The 13,900-nt window shown below is 39.2% G+C and overlaps 1 protein-coding gene across 2 annotated transcripts in view; it reads left to right on the forward strand.

Annotated features, from left to right (window-relative positions):
• The first annotated feature begins 5,141 nt into the window (after positions 1–5,141).
• The window catches only part of chd6 (chromodomain helicase DNA binding protein 6), a 45,040-nt gene continuing 36,281 nt past the window's right edge, over positions 5,142–13,900 (forward strand). For both annotated transcript variants that reach the window (XM_029247817.1, XM_029247818.1), the window contains exon 1: positions 5,142–5,222. The gene's annotated coding sequence lies outside the window, so the exon portion shown is untranslated. The remainder of the gene's footprint in view (positions 5,223–13,900) is intronic.

The raw sequence follows: 13,900 nt of genomic DNA on the forward strand, positions 1-13,900 counted from the left end.
AAATGACTCCTGGGAAAGGACTGCATGGTGGTGCAATATGCAGGTACTCTTTTCATTTATTATTTCTACTCTGACACTTATGTCCAAAGCGACTTCCGGTGTTAGATTTGAATATATAACTACTTACAGTGATTTGCCCATATTTCTAATTTTTACGAGCTCAGTCCAGGGTCAGTAAGAGCTGAGTTTGAATGCAAAGCAATGGCTCTAACTACCAAACCATCTGCCATCCTCACATTGCTGGTGGATCATTATCCAGTATGCTTTTGTCTTTTCATAGCGTATATATGTAACATATGTCTACTGTATGTTACCAGATTCTTTTTTAATCCCCCTCGAAACCAAGCACAGACTTTGAGAATGTGAATTTTCGTAAGTTTTGCAGTTATTTATAGGTTTACATTCTAAGGGCCAGTCTTTCCAGAGCCAAAACAAGCAATTCCAGTACTTACTGGCCGCAGCCCTACAAGTCTTATAAAGTCTCATGGATACCAGGTGTCAACACACAATGTTCAAAAAATGAGAATCATTGAAAATCAGAACACGCACCTAAGCCGTAATGAAGTCATACACTTTCACACACTGAAAACACACATCAGTATCAGCTTAAGCTTTCATCTGACCCTTTAATATGTATTAACACTATTCTCACATTTTTTAATTTCCTAGAAATATAAAAACCGAAATGTGCATTTTAAATGCAGATACACAACATGGAGTAAAACTCCTTAGTTGCAACTGCAGAAATGAAAAACATTTTTCAACCACATGTATTTTACAGAAAACTAATAAGGCTACTCTATGCAGTAATATCCTTATTCTTCAGTATTACTGAAGATTTCTTTTGCAGTTCATACAAAATCGGTAGAATGATTAGAGTGCAGCTTGAGAGAACTGAATATGAATTATTGCATTAATCAATCCCACCTCTCAATAAGAAAATGCATTAATGAGAAAGTGTTTGAGCATGGCCTATAAACTGTCTGTATGTGACATTAAAATCCATGCCAAGACCTGACTGTATCATTATACAGTAGAATGGGATATTTCTGGACACAAGAAATGCATTGTGGTCCTCCTTGATTCTTGCGCTCTTCCTTCCCAGGTGGACAAGGACACATTGCACCCACATTGGTCGCTGGTTAGTGAAACTGCAGGAAGAACCGTTGGATTTAACAAAGTCCTCCACAGCAGGCCCACCTATTGTCATTTCCTGTGAAAATCTGATGTAATAGGCAACATTCTCCCTCTGTTGCCATATGCATTCCTCCCACAACCACATGAAGAAGCAGAAGCCCTCGTGTGCACCGTAAATGGAAAGAAATTTTTGAGACTACCTCATTCACTTAAGGAAAAGTGAAATGTGATCATTTAGATATACATTTACTCATTTTGGTGAAGTTTTCCTGCAAAGTGACTTATAATGTTATATCTATAATTATTGAACCTGTTATAGAGCTGGGTAATTTTTTTGATCAGAATGAAGAAGCATACCACATATGATTAAAGAATAAATGTGCTTGTTAATAATCCAGTAGCAGTCTAGTTAGTCTCATAGAATTTAAATATAGAATGCTTAATGCAAAGTTTATTTAGTGATTCACATTCTTGTATCACACTTACATATTAACTTGATATCCTTTTGATCATTTATACCACCCTGTGACATGACAATGTGTCCTATGTACCACACACCCATTTCCACACATTTCCATGACTATCAAAAACTGCTTATCCAATAGGGTGATCCAACTTGTCCAATGGAGTGCTCCAGACCCTATGCTGGAACCACAGAGTAAGATGCAGGATGCTTCATGGGTGGGACGCCAGGTTATCACAGGACAATTACATATTTACTCACACACGTACATATACTACTGGTAATATGAAACTATCAGTTCATCTGAAACATGTCTCTGGACAGTGGAAGGAAACCGGAGAACTAGAAGAAACACTTGAAAACACAGGAGGAAAATGCAATGAAATGTTAGTCTTTCTAAGAATTATGGAACTGCTAATCACTTTTCAAAGTCCCTTTGGAGTTTCTATAGCCTAAGGACATTTCTCTACAACACACATACAGATACCTTTTCACCCATCCAACCAATTTCAATAACTGCTTGTCCCGAGTGGGGTTGCGGTGAGCCGGGGCCTATCCCAGAGACATTGGGTGCAAGGCTGATTGGGCACACCCTGGATGGAATGCCAGTCCATTGCAGGGCCACCACTAGTTACCCAGGTACACAGCTGGGCAAAGGTACTGGAGCAATTGAAGGGCAAGCACCTTGCTCAAGGGCACTAGAGCTGGAAGCAGGGATCGAGCCAGCAACCTTCGGAGCCAAAGGCAGCCGCTCCGACCACAACACCACCAGCTGCCTCCATACATACATCAATCTTTCCAATTTCAATAACTGCTTGTCCTGAGCAGGGTTGTGGTGAACTGGAACTTATCCTGGAAGCATTGGGCAGAAGGCTGATGGAGATACACACCGGATGGGATGGCAATCCATTGCAAGGTACCTACACATGCACACACTCACCCATTTAAAAGACTAAAGGCAATTTAGCATCACCAATTTACTTGAATTGCAGGTCAGAAATGTAATTTTGTTAATCTATATACACAACATTTATAACCCAAGATAAAGAGATTTTCTGCTCTAGGAGGAATGATTGCCACTATTAACAGTAACAGAAAAAATGCTGGTGGATTTTATCATTTTTAACATGTTTAATAAGCATTCGTAATTTACCATAAACTTATGTTTAATTTTCCACAGGTCCTTTGATGTATGATTGATGCTGTGTCAGGTATGCCAACAAGTGGAATGGCAGAGCAGTGTAATGCTCTTGATTCAAAACTATTGGGCTTCAGGACCAGACCCAGGTTTATCTCAATGAAGTCTGCATGTGCTCTTTGTGTTCATGTACGTTTTTCCTCCAAGTTACACTTGTCTTACAAAAACATGATGTGCAGAGAAATTAGTAATATGTCCTTCAGTGTGTGTCTGAGTGATTGTGACAGACTGGGACTGTGACCAGGTTGTACTGTATTTTTCCTGGGATGGACACTCTTTTTTTAAAGAACTTACTTTGTTGGTAAATGTGAGCGTTGTGGTGTTTTTTCCCGTTGGACAAAACACATTCTCTTTAAAATGTTCTGACAATTTTAGAGATTTTCTGCCACATAACTATTCCACCTTTTTTAGGTTAAACCAGAAATTATATTACTTTGTCTTGACGAGGGATACGCAGTTTAAAAATACACACACTTATTATTTGATAGCTCTTTTCACTCTTATGAGGATTTAACTGAAGTTTACTTTCAAAATATACTTCCAACATTACTACAAATATTTTAAATTCCCGGAGCAGAACACGTATGCAAGTTATCACTCCAAGTTCCTTTCATCATCAAGCAAGTAGTACAGATATGTTAATATTTGTGTTTTGCTTTCAAGTTGTGATCTGCAGTGGAATTTCACAGTTTCACTGTCATGCATTTAAGGTATTCCAACTATTTCTTCTGTTCTTTTGGGGAGGTTGAGGTAAAAGGAATATTAGAGAAAATGAACAAGTCAGATGACTAATTAAGGGCAGACAAAGGGTTTGGATAAGGGGTTGTTGACAACGAATGAGCGAATGAATATATGGGAATGTGTAGAAAAAGGTATGTTGCTTTTAGGTTAGTTTCTCAACCCTCGGATTTTCAGACACACCTGGGCAGGTAACAAGCGCCAGGGCAGAAACCAGATTTAGCATAGACTTAATCCACAAAAAGAAAAAAAAAAATCTTTTTTGCAAGTTGCAGTAACTGTTCCTGCAAAATTTTGAATTATTATATCTTTAGTTGATTCATGTTCCCTATAAGTAGTGATTTATATCAACGGCTGTTCAGTGCACCCATTGGAAAATGTTAACATTTACTCTATGTCATAATAAAAATCTTTGCAAAATTTATCTAAATTTTTCATGCATTTGAATGTAAGGTGTCCAGTACAATTCAATAGACATATCACTAAAAGGCCTTTTTAGTGTTTGCTTGCCGTTTCAGACACGTAGTTTCTAAAGACTTAGGTGTACAATTAACTGTTTAATACATGTACTCTACATGTACTCTTTTTTTAATTAACAGGCGCCATTTTAATTTAAACACCTAGTTATATGCCTGGCCATGTCACACAGAGTTATTTACTCCAGACAGTCGTATTTAATGTCCTATATGATATTAAAAAGGGGACACCGGCGGACACAAGCGACACAGCGCACAGAAAACCGACATTATGGGTGAAAGGATGCGAAGCGCCCCAGTTCGCCTCAGATGTCATGTTTTATACACGGAATTTAACATCCGGGAAACGGAACACGAGCAAAGACGTGGAATGTGGGACTCGTCTCCTAAACGCCGCGATGATGGAGTAAAGAGCACCGTGATTGGTGGAGGCAGCGGAGGAGAAACATAAAACCACCGGAGACCTGGTACGGACCTCGGGGCCGCGGTGGACTGCCGTTCGTAAACGGCGTCATCGGAACGGAAAACGCACGTTTCAAAGGGGAAAAGAGGGATTTTCCCTGACTTTTATCATCCGACTGTTGCCGAAAAGGAACCAATCACAAAACAGCAGACATCAGTTCTTGTAACCCAGAGTGCACAATGGTGCCTCGCTCGGACGCTCTCAGACAAACTTGAAGCGGCACTCCTTGATCGACACCTCGGTGGCCAATAGCAATAACCGTCGGGAAAGTCCGTTCGTTGACAGCCAATGAGAAATGGAAAAATCGCGGGTCCAATTAACGGTTAGGCTGTTGATGCAGGCTCCCAGCGCTAAACTTCACCAAATAATAGCTGTTTGTATTTTGGCTGCTGCAGTAGCCATTTTAGGTAAGTGGATGTTTTTTTAACTTGTTGTTTTATTACGCCTTCTATCGATGCGCCTCACACGGCAGGGTTGCGGGTGGGCTCGTCCTGAACTCCGCGCATCCCCCCCATGAATGAACTCCGCGGCTCTTGTGTGCTTTTCAGAAGGATTAGGAATTTTGCGCGGAGTTTTTTTTTTTTTTTTTTTTTTTCCCTCCTCTCCATTCCGCCTCTCCACCCCAACCCCTCCTCCCCTCTAATTTTTTATGCATTTCTTCTTAACTGTCATGGCGTGTTTGGTGTCCTTGGGAACAGCGGCGGCGCGAGGCCGAGCGATGCACGGCGCGGCCAGCGCGGCTCGCAGGTAGGTGAGGCGGGACGGCGCGGGGTGGCGGCGGGACTCCCCCCGTGTCGAGCTCCAGGCACGGGCTCTTTTTCTGGCACGTGCGGCCACCGAACGTGTGTGACATTAGGGACACGCGGGGCCTGGCGGGCCTGTGGAAGTGGGACAGAGCCGCGCTACGGACGCGGTTTTTCCGCTGGAAGATGGAGCTCTGTGTGTGCCTGATGGAGAACCGCTCCTATCCAGCCCGTTTCCGAAGATTCTTACTATAAAAGGCAAAGAAAGAGGCCGCGAGGTAAATGTGTGTCTTTGTGCGGCGTCTGGGGTGGTTGTCGCGGTGTTTTTCTCCCCCTCTGTTTTTCCCCTGAGGGCAGCTCATGGACGCGGGCTCCTGTCCTGTCTAACAAAGAGCCAGACAGGTGGCCCGTGTGTCCCTCACCTGGCCGCTCACACCACCTGTCCGCGCGCCCTGCCTGGGCCCCTCGCCTCACACCTGAGGCAAATCTCAGCCTTAAAATGTAAATAAATTGGTCCGAAGCGTTCAACTAACCTGTTTTGTATTCAGCAGTGATTTAAAAAAAAAAATTAATAAATATTTTTTTTTGAAATATTAAGTACATCTCTTCAAGGAATCTTAGTTTGAATATTAAATACTTCTTAGTAACTCACAATGTTGTAAATGTTTAGTGCTGCTTATTCATTGTTATGATTCATTTATCCTCATTCGCTGTCATCCTTCGCATATAAAAGTTGTCAAAGTTCTCCTTTTTGGGGTCCTGGAGATGAAGACCACCTTCACCGTCGCTGGTCCGGCTGTGCCGTAAAACTGATTTACTGCAGTAAATGCAGCAAAAGCTGTGTAGTACGAGCACGGTAATGATGGGTCGTGCTGCGGCTCTGGCCCGTCGGTCCACGTTGAATTTGCGTTGGCGGATGGTCTCTTGGCGTGGCGAAGGTCACCTCGTGTGTTGATCCCTGACGGTTCCTACAAACTGGTCTGGAGGTTAAACTGTCAAGTTAAAGATGCTGATGTGTAACATGAGGGTGGGCTCCTGTTACTGTATCCATAACTGCTACTTCATAACTAGTGATATAATCAAAAGAATGCACCAAGAGGGTTAATAATCTGTCACTTGAAACATAAGTTATCCATTATTAATAAAGGGTCTTCGGAATCGCTGCTTGACCCTACGCCCTTAAGCGGAAGGTTTCGGTTACGTGTTTTCCGAAGGTTTCCGTTTATTACGTGAGAAAGTGACTTTGATTAATATAGTATAACTGTTAGTGCAATGCATGCCTCGTGTTTCATAAACACTCCTGACTGCGCTGAAACATCCATGGTGAAGAACATGAACTTTTGAAGGTTGCAAGTTCAAGTCCCAGTGCAGTGCTCATGGGCTAGACAATCTGGATTATTGCAGTAATTGTCCAGTTTTACAAGCGTGAGATGATGTTATCGTGGTCGTAAAATGAGTTTTCTGAAGTCTTTTTCAATTTTTTTTTTCCCCTTCCTTGATTTATCTCGGGAACATACGGCTGAATGAGACTCGGTGATCAATGAAAAGACGGGCAGCTTTTCTCGACAAGAATCTTGACAGACAGTTGATTTGTAACCATCATGGGCACTTAATGAAGACGACTGGTATTGAACCGAAGTTGACTTGAGGCTCAGATGTTTCAGGAACTCCTCTCTGTTTTTATTATTCAGATAAGAACATGCTGTTCTTATGGTGACTCTGGTGTTTTCCTGCTGTAAGGGTTAACAAGCTGAGAAGAGCTTTCCTTTCAGAACCAGGTTTCTGGTTTGTGGTTCTTTGTTTTATTGCACACCCAAGCTGATGCCTCTGTTTATCTGTGTGCCGTGGTGAACTATGTTTAAGAGAAGCTCCCCTTCCTCACCTCAGCCCGTTCTCAACAGCACTCTTCTGCTTCCCTCCATGGGAGTCAGCATCACTGTCCACTTTTACGAAGGCAGTTGTCTGCAGCTTTTCACATAACTTACATTACTACTTGTGCTTTTTTTTTTTTTTTTTTTTTTCCGAAGAAGTGTAAGAGAACTCATTGTTTTCCTAATAATAAGGGAAAAAAAAAAAAAAAAACTGTCTTGTATATATGAGATTTACCTCCGCCCCCAGCAATTTTTGCAAACTTAAATTCATCTGGGAAAATATAGCTCTTGCCATATGGCCACATGTATTTCTTGAAAATTTAAATAATTTTTGTTTTCAGTTGACCTTTTTGTAGTTTCTGCTTTTATACATTTTTGTTCAGATGCTTTTATATGTAAAATACACACTTGTATAATTTCCCATCTTTTTTGGTTTAAATAGATACGAGTAATTTCAGTTACACACCATTTGGTAATGTAATATTAAATAATTATTTTTACTTGATGGTTGTTCAATAAACTACTTGGAACAATTTTACACCTCCTTGTAAATTATGACGCTGCATATTGGTGGAGGAAAGAAAGTTATTTTAATTACAATGTTTAAAAAAAAAAAGTAAAAATTGTCATTGGGTAAGCATAATGTCTTAAAATCATACTTTTCATTATGTCCTGTTCTCCTTCAGAAGAACTTTGGAAATGACTAACCTGTGTGAAAAATGCTCAGTAGTTATGTTGCACAAATGACATTTCTCTATATGAACATACTGAAAATTCTTTATGCAATCACCAAAATAACAAATTCATAATGAACACTCCGTATTTTAAATACAATTATTCTTAAGGAAATAACTGCTCAGTAAAATCGAGCTGAACAAGTTGCTGAGTTGATCATGTTAGCACTGCAAGAAGGGTTGTTGTTTTACTGTTTGCAGTATTTAAATATGGTAATTCTGAGCTTAAAACAGGTTTTTCTGAAGTGCCTTGTTTTGCCAGAAGAAATTGTTTCTGGGATAGAAATATGCTGTTTGGTGCTTTTTTTTTTGGATGTAGTTGAATATTTATTTCAAGTTTTTTGATAATTAAGGCTGAGTTTTGTCTCTCAAGGTTACCATGGCAGTGTTCGCCCTAAGAGCCTCATGCAGTTTTTTCACAGCGCCAGTTCCTGAATCTCCCTTCCACCTGCTTTTTCCCACCTTTCTGATCGAGTCCCATGTTATTAACATCTAGAGAACTGTTTCCTGATTAATTCCCAGATGGATTTTTAGTGGTTTGAAAGCTTAATTGACTAGCATTGCAGTCCAGCGTCTTGGGTCTGACTTTAGTCTGTTGTTGTGGTTTGTCGTATGTGATGTGTTGCTGTAAACATTCCAGTAGTTCTACTGGCAAGTCTACTATAACAAATGGGGAAAAAACATATCAAAAATGTACTTGAGCATTATGAAAATATATATAGCATGTAGCAGACTTGTATTCCCAATAATTGATTTCTCTGTGTGCATCCAAGATTATTTCTGATGAATAAAAGATAAAAACATCAGAGAAGATAGTGGAAAACTGAGATCCCCTGATAGAGTAGTGTTAGATGGGTTTATCTGTTTTCTTTTGTTTTTAGAAAAAAAACTAGTATGCGGGTAGGCAGCGCAAGGTGTCGGTGTTCACTGATCCCAGAGTTCATGCAAATCTGCTGTAAGGTGTGATGTCTTGGACCATTTGTGTGGTCCAAAATCCAAGCTGATGTCTGGTGAGAATCTTGGTAATTTTCTGCTTGTCAGCAGCACTCCTCTACTGGGATGTGTGTCTTATGGCTCCATGAGGTGGACTGTTACCATTAGGTGATTCAGGGAAAATGGTGAACCTACCTGTCTCCTGTCTTAATGCTATTTCTGAATCACAGCTGTATAAACCATTTGTATAATTGTCTGTAGATACCATGCAGATATGAGTCTGACCTCTCTTTAGCAGGCCTCATCTGGAGGCATCTCTTGTAGAAGACACTGCAACTGTCCTCTGCTTTTGTTTCAGTTTATTTTATCTAAAAAATTGAGTCATTTATTTGGCTTTGTACTGAATTGCATTTTTTAAATGCTTTTCTTATTGGGTAATTAAGTTTATCAAGGAAACAGTTATTTAGTTAAGGATATTCTCAGCAAATGGATACTATGATTTGAGTTTTGATGGTTTTCCTTCATTTTGTATTTGTTAAAATCTTATTTTACGCATGCTGTAGAATCTTACAAAAACTCTATTTTGGCATGGCCATATGACTATTTGAAATTAAGGAGAAGATGTGTTAATGAACATTCCATTAAGTAAGTTATAGAAACCGTTTTACACATGTACAATTTGCATAATTTCACACAGTAATACTGCTGAAACTCTTGGAATGTCAGCAAGTTGTCTGTGAATTTTGGATTATTTATATAATATCTATATATATCTATATGCTCCAATTGCTTTGTGTAGAACATTAAAAATGGCTGAAAATGCTGTTTACCTGTCATGTAATACATGTTCAGAACTAAACAAATCTGCTTTTGAGCTCTGGTCTCTCACACTGTAGTCAGTGCTCTCTCGATAGAAGTGTTGCACATAGTTCTGTAGTACATTTTTATTAAAAGTCAATAGAGTTTGAGAGCTGAGAACAGTATTTTGGAGAGTAGACAAAACAAGTCAAATATGAGGTGGTATTTACTAGCACTCAACAGTAAAATGTATGAGTGAAGAGCTACAGTTTATGATGTAGATCTAGTAGTGTTTTAATATGATGTGCATAAGAGTTTTTCTCTAAAATTTTTTTGCTTAATGTTGCTGACAGTTAAATTTTTTAACCCCCCCCCCCCCCCCCCCCCCCGCAACAATATTTTCAGTATTGTAAGATGTTTAAGCTTGCTTCACAGAACACTTCATTGTAACTGTAGAGTGGAATGAATAAACACTGTATAAAAGTGTTTAAATCAGAACTTATATCCAACTTAATACTGGCAAACTGCTAATCAGTAACGCTTGTTGGTGCTCTCTTTGGGTTATACATTAATCATTCCTGCTTGCTTCAGGGCATCATAGTAAAAATGTTGCTGCCCCATAGCATAATGCATTGGGGACTGAAAATGTTGCGCTTTCTGCTAGAAATTCTCTCATTATACAGTAGATCCTTTTAATTAAGATTGGTTTTGTTTTTTGTTGTATTAAAATCTGTACTGGGCGTATTAATTACTGTTGGAACATCATTCATTTTTTTTTTTTTAACTAAATTAAGCACAAACTTTAGTGTTTATTTTCTGAAGGTTAAGTTCTGTTAAAAGAAAGCTAGGTGCAAACTTTTAAAAAAAAAAAAAAAAAAGCAAAGGAAGGCTATGATGAGTGCTGTGTATTTGCAGACTTCAGGTATACACTAAATGTTTGTGTGTCTCTTTTAATTCCCTCTGTGATCTGAGGGGTGCTAGGCTTTTATTGTGACTTATCTGATGAACTTGTTTACTAAACAGTTTCTAGTTCTAACAACTGTGCCAACATGCTTACTGGTAGTGAAATGCTGGTCTGCTCCTTAATATCTACTGATGTGAGCTTGAGGAGTGCTAGTTAATGACAGTTTTGGAGCCATGGGAACATGTCCTTGAAGGGGTCCTGCTGCTGTGCCCTTGAGTTAGGTACGTAACCTTTATTCCGAGGCAGTAAAATATTCACCTGTATGCAGTACGTTTGTGCAGCTGCTAATGATCATAAAATTGTAACATTGCAAATCTTGCAAAGGAGTTTGCACAGTTCACACTATTTGGATGTGTATCTACGGTTCTGTTTTAGTTCCTATTCAGTAGTTTTGTCAAATTTCAGTCTATGGTTTGCCCTGGGAGTCTATTAGTTAGAGCTGTCACCTTCCAGTCTAAAGGCTTGTGTTTGAGTCCCAGCTGCTGTTGCTTTACTCTTGAGCAGGGTACTTACCACAAATTAATCCTGGATGAATTACCCAGCTGTAAATGGATAAACAATTGTATGTAGCTTAGTATACCAGTTCTGCCTTACACCCTAAGCTGCCTTGGACAAAGGCAAATAATGGTTAAAAAAGACAGTACTTCCACAGCTTTAGCATCACCTATAAACTTAGGCATTCATTTTCCCCCATTCACTCAGAATCTGAAATGAACTGGAACAGCCAAATGAGAAGTGTCTTCAGAAACTAGCAGATATGAGAGAGGTGGGCATGCGGAAGATCGCGGGGAAAATTAATTCGCCGTCGTGGACGAGCGTGAGTCACCCACCTCTTTGTGTCAGTTGGTTCATTAGCACAGCGTCGTGTCATATGTTTACAGAGCTGAACTTAGAAACCTGTTCTTTCGAGATCTTCACCATTGCAGCCTAGTAAATCAAGTCTCTAGAGAAGAGAACTTTTTAAATTTAGCTTGCAATTACTTTAATCGTTTTCAGTCTGAATTCTTACTTATCAGTGTAGTGTGATAAGATGTAGTCTGCAGGCAGTTTAATTGCAACTGGAAAGCATCTTCATCAGTGATGAGCATTTAGTGCTATCTGTCACAAGCACTGCACACTTTGATTTTGTTTTGAGCTTGATATCCGTAAACTACCCTGCTCCATTCATCAGTGACTTAGTCTCATTTTGATTTGTAATTGGCTGTGCCTCATGTGTTTTTATCAATGAACCATTCTTTATTAATGGATCCATGCATGATTACTTACTTGTTCCAGGCAGCTGTATTATGTATCTTTAAATAAGGAGATACTGTGTCTTGTTAAACCTGCAAAGTTAATGTTTCTGTCAATGTGCATTTCATGTTCTGGAATATTTTTTTCAGTGATCCATAATTTGATCTATGTATAATTCCATACTAAAACTGAAAACTACTGCATTTACTCAATTCATCGGTTATCTATAACTTTTTGTCCAGTACAGGGTCATGGTGGTTCAGAGCCTGTCCTGGAAGCGTATGGCATGGGGCTGAGAACACCCTGCATGGGACACATTAATTCCCGGGGCAGTCAGACACACACATGCACGATGGACAGTTTGGAGTCACCAGTTCACCTGAGACCTGCATTTCTGGAAAGTAGAAAGAAACCGGATGACCTGGAGGAAATCCACGCAGACCCGGGGAGAACTTGGAAACTCCACAAAGACTGATGTGGGTTCAAATCCAAAGTTACAGGCTGCCTTAACACATTTACTAATGTTAAAAGTAATAAAAAGCAGCCATTATAGCACATTACAGGTTTTTTAGTATTTTATGGGTAGCTAAATGGTCGTGGTCTTTGCACACCTTTACTTTCTTCCTGAAGCCCATGAGTGCTGAGTCCTATGACAGTTGAAGAGAGAGCAGGGAGGAGCTTTTATTCTGGGCTGTCAGACAAAGAAAGCTATAGTATGGATTACCTGTGGTGACATGTATAGTGCAATCCTGGATCTACCTGTTGAATTCAGATTTTACTTATGTAATTCAGGGGCTGTGGAGAGGCACTTAATTGTTTTCCAGCACACACACAAACAAAATGTTCCCATGATGGAGCGTGATGAAAAGTCTAATTCAAGTTAATTGATTTTACAAAAGCGGGTTTCTGCAGATTGACATATGGTCATGCGGTAACTTCTGTAACCAGTATTTTAAGACATTTTTCCCATTCCTCGTGCACTTCTTGGAGGACGTTGAGCTTCAGTGCTGAGATGTTTAATTACTGTTAAATGTTACACTGAAGTGTGTGTACCATGGTTGTTCATTTCATCCCAAGTATGTAGTCTCTTGAAACATGCTGTTGAACAAACCCAAGCTAACATTATTAATTTCTGTGAATACATTTTCCTTTTGGCATAGCTAGTTAAAGCAGCACCTTTTTTTAAAAAAAAATCACCAACAGGTTTTCAGCCTTGGTAATTGACACTAAATTTGAAATAATTGTCCATGAGGAATAACAGTGAAATAAATTGTAATAAATAAAACTGCAGATTTTGAAGCCAAAGCTCTTCAATATGTGAGTTTTACCCTTAACTCAAAATGATCAGCCTAGCATCCTTGCCTGAGGGAATTCATTTGGCTGTTATTTACCACATTTACACATTGCTAAGCAGTTTAGAATTTCCTTAGATTGTCCTGATGAATTGCCATAGCAAGGGGTGAAATAGTCTGATGTCTTGGCAATCTTATCTTCAGTCTAGAGAGGAAAATGAAACGTCTCATGAAATTACTTCATTTGCTTTAAAGCTTTAAAAAAAGATGTGACACGTAAAAATTCCGAGCACAAGAGGGCTAAATGAATAATCAATCACACCATGTGCATGATGTAAAAATCTAGCGTAAATGTGTTTTAAAGGACTTGCAGCATATAGCAGGGGGAATGACATGTTTCTGTGATTTAAACAGGTCTTGTTTTCAAAAGGTACTGCCATGTGTTTTGGAAATATTGAAGTTTATCTGATCTTGGGAAAGTGTAAGTTTTCACCGTTGAGTAGATGTACAAAAGAACCGACAGACCTACGTAAAAATATCAAAAGCTTTTGCACTGAAGTATAAATATAACTTGTATGTTCAAAATGGGAGTACAACAGTTTTGTTAAGTACTCAATAGAAAGTGAGTCTTGCACAGCCAAATATTTGTGACTAGTGGTTTTTGTTTTTATATGAGTCTTTTTAAAATAAGACATGCAATAGAAGTCCAATTTTTGAGTATACTTACTGGAATGTATTTCTGTTAGTATTATACAAGGCTTGATTATTCTTCCTTCACTAGATAATTCTTCCTCAATATTAAGGTGTGTTTTGGGTCATTTTTGTGCTGGGAAAAAGTACTATCCAGCTAGCTAGCT

This window comes from Scleropages formosus, chromosome 22, assembly GCF_900964775.1.
Source record: "Scleropages formosus chromosome 22, fSclFor1.1, whole genome shotgun sequence".
NCBI classification, from domain to species: domain Eukaryota; kingdom Metazoa; phylum Chordata; class Actinopteri; order Osteoglossiformes; family Osteoglossidae; genus Scleropages; species Scleropages formosus.